Source organism: Engraulis encrasicolus, unplaced genomic scaffold (genome assembly GCF_034702125.1).
Source record: "Engraulis encrasicolus isolate BLACKSEA-1 unplaced genomic scaffold, IST_EnEncr_1.0 scaffold_441_np1212, whole genome shotgun sequence".
Taxonomy (NCBI): domain Eukaryota; kingdom Metazoa; phylum Chordata; class Actinopteri; order Clupeiformes; family Engraulidae; genus Engraulis; species Engraulis encrasicolus.
Genome location: NW_026945744.1, coordinates 27501 through 35456, shown reverse-complemented (window position 1 = coordinate 35456; position 7956 = coordinate 27501). Strand labels below are relative to the sequence as shown.

The window sequence follows — 7956 nt, the reverse complement described above, 5'->3', positions numbered from 1 at the left end:
ATTGGACATCAAAATGAAGCAATAATATGTGTTAGAATTTAAAAGACTTGCCAATAGTTTGTTTCTATACACATCATAATGCTCAGAAGTTAGATTAATATCCAAATAATGTATATACATTTTTAAAAAAATTAAGATTATTCTTGGTCGCACCACATGACATTTTTTAAGTTCATAGACAATTCATGTACATAAAAAAACACTAAACGTGTTAAATATAAATATCACACTTAGTTTTGTGCATACCTGACATTGTAAATAGTTGAGAAAGTTAATTAGACACTAATATTTTTTACATGTTAAAATCTGCAAGCTGAAAACCCTTATTCGCCATTGACCCCAATATGGAGATAAATTTGGCAAAAGCATACTCCTCCTCAACTGTCATAGCTAATTGTAACACCATTGACGGTAACACGGCTTGACATTTCAGCCATTTCTATGGTGTTGTGCTAACTGAGGACCTCAGAGGTTCCACCACAACACCTTAATCAATTCATGTTTTTGTATGCTTTGAGATTCTTATGAATATGTTGATAACACATTTGACAGGCACTTTTCCCGCTATGAGAACATGAAAAAGAATGGATTAAATTATGGAAGGATGGAGCTCAAAATTTTCCAAAAAGTCTTCCCATACGAAGAGGTTATGACATCACATGATGTTATTCGTATGGCCTAAGACCAAACCATTACTGATTTATGGAGGGGGTTTCAGACCGTGACATGGTTAACACAGTTTTCGTGGACACACACAATATGGCAAATTTCATGTATAATGGAAAGGATAGTGGTCTTTCTGACAGTTTTGTCATATTGTGATGATTACTGTGAATCAACATTTGCAATTGTCTTGGGCAAAACAAGTTTCTTTACATGCTAATATGAAGACTGAATCTGACATTTGGAAAACAGGACTGCATGAAAACGCCTAAAACCAGTATTAAATATTCATTCTTGCTTAGGGAAATAATGCCATGTCTACATGAAAGATAAATGTGTGCTAATGTCCAAAACATCATTGGATGCAGTTAATAGTTAGTGGAATTGGCAAATAAAATCCATGGACTTAAAAGTGCAGTCGAATCGTAGAATCAGTCCTAAATTAATTATTTGTGATGTGTGTTTGACCCAGAGTTGTTTAGATCAAATGGGTTAAAGACAGACAGTAACTGTATAAAATGCTGGGTTGCCTCGGCCTACCTTACTCTTGGGCCTGGATGGGGTGCATGGCAGCGTAAAGCAGCCAGAATTCTGTGAAATGTACACAGGCCCTTAAGACATGAAATCTGTGGCAGTTTCAATGATTTTGCTGAAGTTCTGTGTTGTTGTGTTCTAAAGTGTTTTCCATGATGGAGTTATGGAAGTGTTTTTTTTAATTGTTTCCAAATGAATATCTTAATATCTGCAGCAACACAAGTATTGAAGGAAAAGACATGTTTATTGTCTTCAGCCCTTTTCGGACAGGACTACCGTAGTTTAATTCGATTTTTCTCTCAGAACGCTGGTAATAGAAATGGCTGATGCGGACTGCATTAAATAATCTCTGCAAAGAATAGAAAGTGGCAGGGATAAATCTTTACACACCGTTGTGACTAATATTAATTTCCATTTAACTCTTCACAGGGCACCTGCTACTCTGCAGTTCCAGCGGAGCGGAGTTTAGTGGAAAAACACATTCTGCTGCCTTCACTACAGAGAGGCCGTACCCTTGCAGCCAGTGTGACAAGAGCTTTAGGACAAAATATGAGCACCAAATGCACCAGCGTGTTCACACAGGGGAGAAACCATTTTCATGCACTGACTGTGGAAAGAGTTTCTCACAGTATTCTTACCTCTACAAACATCGCCGCTTTCACACGGCAGAGAAGCCATACCCTTGTAGTCAGTGTGATAAGAGCTTTAGGAGAAAACAACATCTCCAAAGCCACCAGCGCATTCACACAGGGGAGAAACCATTTTCATGCACTGACTGTGGAAAGAGTTTCACACATTCCTCTGCCCTCCACACACATAATCGTATTCATACTGGAGAGAGGCCGCATTCTTGCAATCAGTGTGAAAAGAGCTTTAGGACAAAACAAAATCTCCGAAACCACCACCGTGTTCACACAGGGGAGAAAACATTTTCATGCTTAGACTGTGAAAAGACTTTCTCAACGGCTACTAAACTCCAGCTGCATCGCCGCATTCACACAGGAGAGAAGCCGTACGCTTGCAGCCAGTGTGACAAGAGCTTTAAGAGAAAAGATGAGCTCCAAATCCACCAGCGTTTTCACACAGGGGAGAAACCATTTTCATGCACTGACTGTGGAAAGAGTTACTTCCGGTCTTCTCACCTCAACACACATCGCCTTATTCACACTGGAGAAAAGCCATATGTTTGCAGCCAGTGTGACAAGAGCTTTAAGACAAAAAGAGAGCTCCAAATCCACCAGTCTGTTCACACAGGGGAGAAACCATTTTTATGCACGCACTGTGGAAAGAATTTCTCAACGGCTACTAAACTCCAGCTGCATCGCCGCATTCACACAGGAGAGAAGCCGTACGCTTGCAGCCAGTGTGACAAGAGCTTTAAGAGAAAAGATGAGCTCCAAATCCACCAGCGTTTTCACACAGGGGAGAAACCATTTTCATGCACTGACTGTGGAAAGAGTTTCTTGCGGTCTTCTCACCTCAACACACATCGCCTTATTCACACTGGAGAAAAGCCATATGTTTGCAGCCAGTGTGACAAGAGCTTTAAGACAAAAAGAGAGCTCCAAATCCACCAGTCTGTTCACACAGGGGAGAAACCATTTTTATGCACGCACTGTGGAAAGAATTTCTCACGGTATACTACCCTCCATGCACATCGTCGCATTCACACTGGAGAAAGGCCGTACGCTTGCAGTCAGTGTGACAAGAGCTTTACGTCAAAAGCAGAGCTCCGAAGACACCAGCGTGTTCACACAGGGGAGAAACCATTTTCGTGCACTGACTGTGGAAAGAGTTTCTCACAGTCTTCTCACCTCCACACACATTGTCGCATTCACACTGGAGAAAGGCCGTACGCTTGCAGTCAGTGTGACAAGAGCTTTAAGTCAAAAACAGAGCTCAAAATGCACCAACGCGTTCACACAGGGGAGAAGCCATTTTCATGCATAGATTGTGGAAAGAGTTTTTTGTCATCTTCTAAACTCCACAAACATCGTCGCATTCACACTGGAGAGAAGCCGTACGCTTGCAGTCAGTGTGACAAGAGCTTTAAGTCAAAACACCAGCTCCAAATGCACTGGTCAGCCTGTTCACACAGGGGAGAAACCTGTCTTTTAACCTTACAAGATACACTTGATTGAACTGGTTCTTTAAGACACACTTGTTGTCACACTTGAGAGAGTAAATGAGTCGCTGTTACACTTGAGTGAGGCCGTACACTTGCAGCCAATGTGACAAGAGCTTTAAGACTAAGAATCTCCTCATATGTCACCAGCACATTGACACAGTAGAGAAACCCTTCTCATGTGCTGACTGTGGAGAAAGCTTTAGGAGGAAAGCAGACCTTCATATTCACCAGAGGCTTCACACAGGAGACACACACGTGGGGGAAACCTCTACTCATACAAAGACAGCAGGAAATGTTTTAGGAGTGTACATGATCACTTCCCACCACTCACTGTATTTCTCAAACCAATGAGGGAATGAGATGGGTAATTCTGGTCAGTATTAACCCATTGGCGCCTAAGCCAGTTCTTAGAAAAGGTCCCCAATGCCTGAGGGTTTTTTTAAGATTAGAACAATTGGTTGAAAACTCCTATGAAAAATGCAATATCTCAGCCATTGGAACACGTAGGGACATGGGATGAATTGCATTTAAAAGGTAAAATCCTCTGCTTTCACGGGATTGTGCTCATTCAGCATTAAGACTAATACATTTTCATAAAACTTTTTTCAATCATTTGATTATGATATATGATTTCTTTTATGTGCTTTCACGATAATGCTTGATGCTATTTATTATTATAGGCTATTACTATTGCTACTGTTACAATAGCCGACTATAACTAAATCATAATAATCATTATTATTATAAATATAAGGCAGTCATTTCTGCCATAAGTCGGGGGACATTGGTCTGATACAGACACTTGCTCTCCCACCGGCGAGTATGGCCGTTTCATTCCTCCAAACGTTATGCAGAGACCGATGAGTTATTTCATATCCTATTTTGACACGGGGCTCCATTTTGAGCTGGATGTGTGGCCGCGCGTCTATAATCCGCATGTCTACCGTTGTCTGCCTCACCAATAGGCTATCAGCATATCCGCAACTTCCTCAGTGAAAATATTCTGAAATATATCTAAAGGACGTGCTTCCTCAGATATTGGCACCTTCGCCAATCGCCCAGAGTGTCGGAGTGAACTTTTGGTAACGTCGGGGGCGAAATCTAGCTGACTCTCTTCATTACCTTTCAGCCGAACATCACGTTCGCTGTAACAGCGTGTCTCGCTAACCACAGACTTTTTTCTTACCTGTGTGAAATGGCTAAACGGTAGAGGTGCTCCGATTGCTCGGCAGCCGATCATGATCGGCCGATAATGGCCAAAAATAGCCTGATCGGTGATCGGGAAAACATGCCGATCAAAAAACCGATCCAGAGATATTAAATTCCTCACGCAACCATTTTGCCTTTAGGATACACCTGGCGCTGCATGCCTAGGTGCTGGCTCTGCACAGCTGCTGCACCAAAAGAAGACATCTTTGCTTGTCTACAACTTTTCAGAATTCCCTCCTTCATTTTCACCATTTATAATCATATCTGCACCAACAATGATCTGATTTTCCAATCCATTCACCGTTTAGCCTACATGACGCTTAATTTGCGAATGACGTGTCAGTCTCGCCATGTTCGCTATTTTGAGTTACAGCCTGTATGGAAGTTGTCAGTCAGCACGCAACAACTAAACGTTTCCAAAACAAACATCAACGGTATTGTTTTTAAAGTTGTAGCCTAATTGACAGCCAGTTCATTAGTTTGTAGTGGCTGCAACACCAAACAGCAACAGAGGGAGAGTGGACGGTGAAACTCAATGAGTCTGTGCATGGAATTCTACAATCTATGACAGCGTTACAGAGAAAGAGCTTTCCTCGCAGACACGCTGTGTTGTGCGTGTTGCCTGTTCTTTCAAGTGAATTTTTTTCTTGTTTAGAATCTTAAGTATTTCAGTTACAATGTAATTTGCGATTGACTACTCCTCGCCAGTAGCCATTTTACGTTATAACCTGAGTAGTTGCCTCGGTCAGCACGCGACAACTTCACGTTGTCCGCACAAACATGTCAACAACGTTATTCTTTTCAAAGTTGTAATTGGCAGTCAGTCGATTAGTTTGATAGTCGCTGAAACACCAACCGGCGACAGATGAGGGGAGAGGGAGAGAGCTCAGACTCAGAACGGCAGTGGAGCACTGCAGCTGTGGACTGTGACAGAGAGGGGAGGGGCTCTCCCCACGAAGCTGCTCATTTAAAGCGACAGGGTTTTTTCTCGTATGTAGAAGACTATTTGAAGTAATGTTTCAGTTTCAATTCAATCTTAAATAGTTTAGTAATTATATGCAATAACTTATAAATTGATTAATACTGTAGACTTACTTGTAGGCTATATTACCAACACTAGTCTGAGAGCTGAAAGATAATAATAATAATAATAATAATAATAATAATAATAATAATACATTGTGAAAGCAACATGTGCTAATTAAGATTGATTGGTTTATGGGCAGAAATGGTATTCAATAAGGATAATTAATAGGCTATTAAAAAAATAGGAAATCATTTTTGTGATCGGCAATGATCGGTGATCGGCAGATAAAGATTTTTGGTGATCAGTATCGATGATCGGGCCAAAAAATGGTGATCAGAGCACCTCTACTAAACGGATGTGTGCAGAATCGAGCATGGATTTCGTTTGACATTATTGTCGACGAATCAAACTTTAAAAAAAAAAAAAAAATCGAGAACACCCACCTCGTGTGTATTTGAACAAAACATTGTCCCATGCGTCTTGTAAATATTGACAAACGGCGCCAATGGGTTAATGAGTGAGGACACCTAAATAGAATGACACATGAGACAATGGAATGGTGGAATGGAGAATGAATAGTAAATGACCATTTAGTTTAATTCAACCATTACAGTTAATCATTACAATTAACACAATGATACACTGTAAACGATAGACTACAGTTGCATTAACAGGATGAATACAATGTACTTCTTTGTACTACTTACATGGTTACCACCACACATGCTTTACACGTCTAAAAATAAATGTGCTTGTCTTGGTGTCATCAGACCACAGGACATGGTTCCAGGAATCCATATCCTTAACCTGTTTGTCTCTGATGAGACCATGATGAACATGTTGTTTTAGATGGTGTCAAGCATGGGTGATGGTAAGTAAGTGAGAAGTACAAAGAAAAGTGTCCCATGTTTACAGTCAAGAATGGTAGAGGGACTGACATGGTTTGGGGTTTAACGAATGCTGCCATCATTTGGAAACTAAATTCCACAAGAGCATGTAACATGAGTACTGAATCAGATCATGATCCTCTGTATGGCATTATAACACAGCGCAACGGCGTACTCATTTTAATTTCACAAAACTGGAAAAATATGTCTGAAGTTATACTAAGAAGTTTTCTTTTGTAACACCAACAGTTGTTGTTTTAAACCTACTCTATGTACAATTTGGAAATAACTTGTGTGCTTATTGAAATATTGTTGAAAAGTTTCAGAAGAGGTAGCCTAGTAAAACAGCGCCACCCACTGGACGGCAAAAATGCTTTGCCTGCAAGTGGGTCTGGCCTCGGATCAGTCAAACATTTTGAACACATTGCCCTGAATCCTGCAAATCATTCACAACGCAGAGATTTGTTTTGAATCAAAGCGGGCAGAGTTTTGAGGGAGTGACGATGAAGCTTGCAACGCTGGGAAAGCACATCCACGAGAAAGATATCACTGATTGGTCAGAGCGTTGGCCTATAGGCACAGGTACGGTTTGAAAGACAACGCGTTGTTCTCATCAACAGTCTTCGGATGTACTATTCATCGGGGCCAGACTAAATTACACATCCAATCTTCACATTTTTGGTTTATCAGGCTGCAGAAGAGGCATTTTCCGAAGAGGCACAATTACATCATGACATCCCCTTTGTCATGGGGGAGGTTACATATGTCAATCATCCCAAGACTGTTTATGTACTTTTCCCCCCACTTTTCTTTTCTTTTGTTTGGCTTTCTTTGTAATTTGTTTCTTTGTCTTTTTCTTGTTTTGTTTTTGGAGTGCAGCCTTTGTCATTGGCACCCTTGGGTGATTGCAGTAACCACACCCCTACGCACCTGTCCGGTGCTTCTGAAAGTTGTTTTTACGCATCACCTACCCAGGTTTGCCATATTGACTCTGAAGAAGACGTGTGAACGTCGAAACGTTAGTCTTGATGCTTGCCTAATAAAACGAGTTAATTTTTACATCTGAAGATGCTCCGGTGATTCCTTTCTTCCCCTGCATTTACTAAGTCCTTTCCGGAGACGCACCATATTGTGAAGTGCAAGAGCGCGGAGGATATCTCTCTTTGCTAAGTGTTTATGTACGTTCCAATATACGACCTTGCGTCCTCCACTTGTGCTTGTGGCCTCACGTTTTGCTGATTACCCGCCTCTGTGGAGAAAACAATAAAGTTTCCCTGCTGTCAGCCCAGCCAAAATAATTTTTGGGGGACTATTCTTCATTCACCATCCAGTTTGCAAATGAGAAAATGACTTTACAATTGAGCTTTTGTGAGATATTAAAATATAGGCCTAATGCTGCTGTCAGTGATGTCATCATGACGTATTACTTCCTGGTACGAGGCCACAAGCATAAGTGGAGGACGCAAGGTCGCATATTGGAACGCACCCTATGTGTGTGTGGGGTGGGG

General features: G+C 41.2%; 1 pseudogene; it reads left to right on the top strand.

The window, feature by feature from the left end:
• The first annotated feature begins 1626 nt into the window (after positions 1-1626).
• The window catches only part of LOC134444065 (zinc finger protein 729-like), a 21462-nt pseudogene continuing 15132 nt past the window's right edge, over positions 1627-7956 (top strand).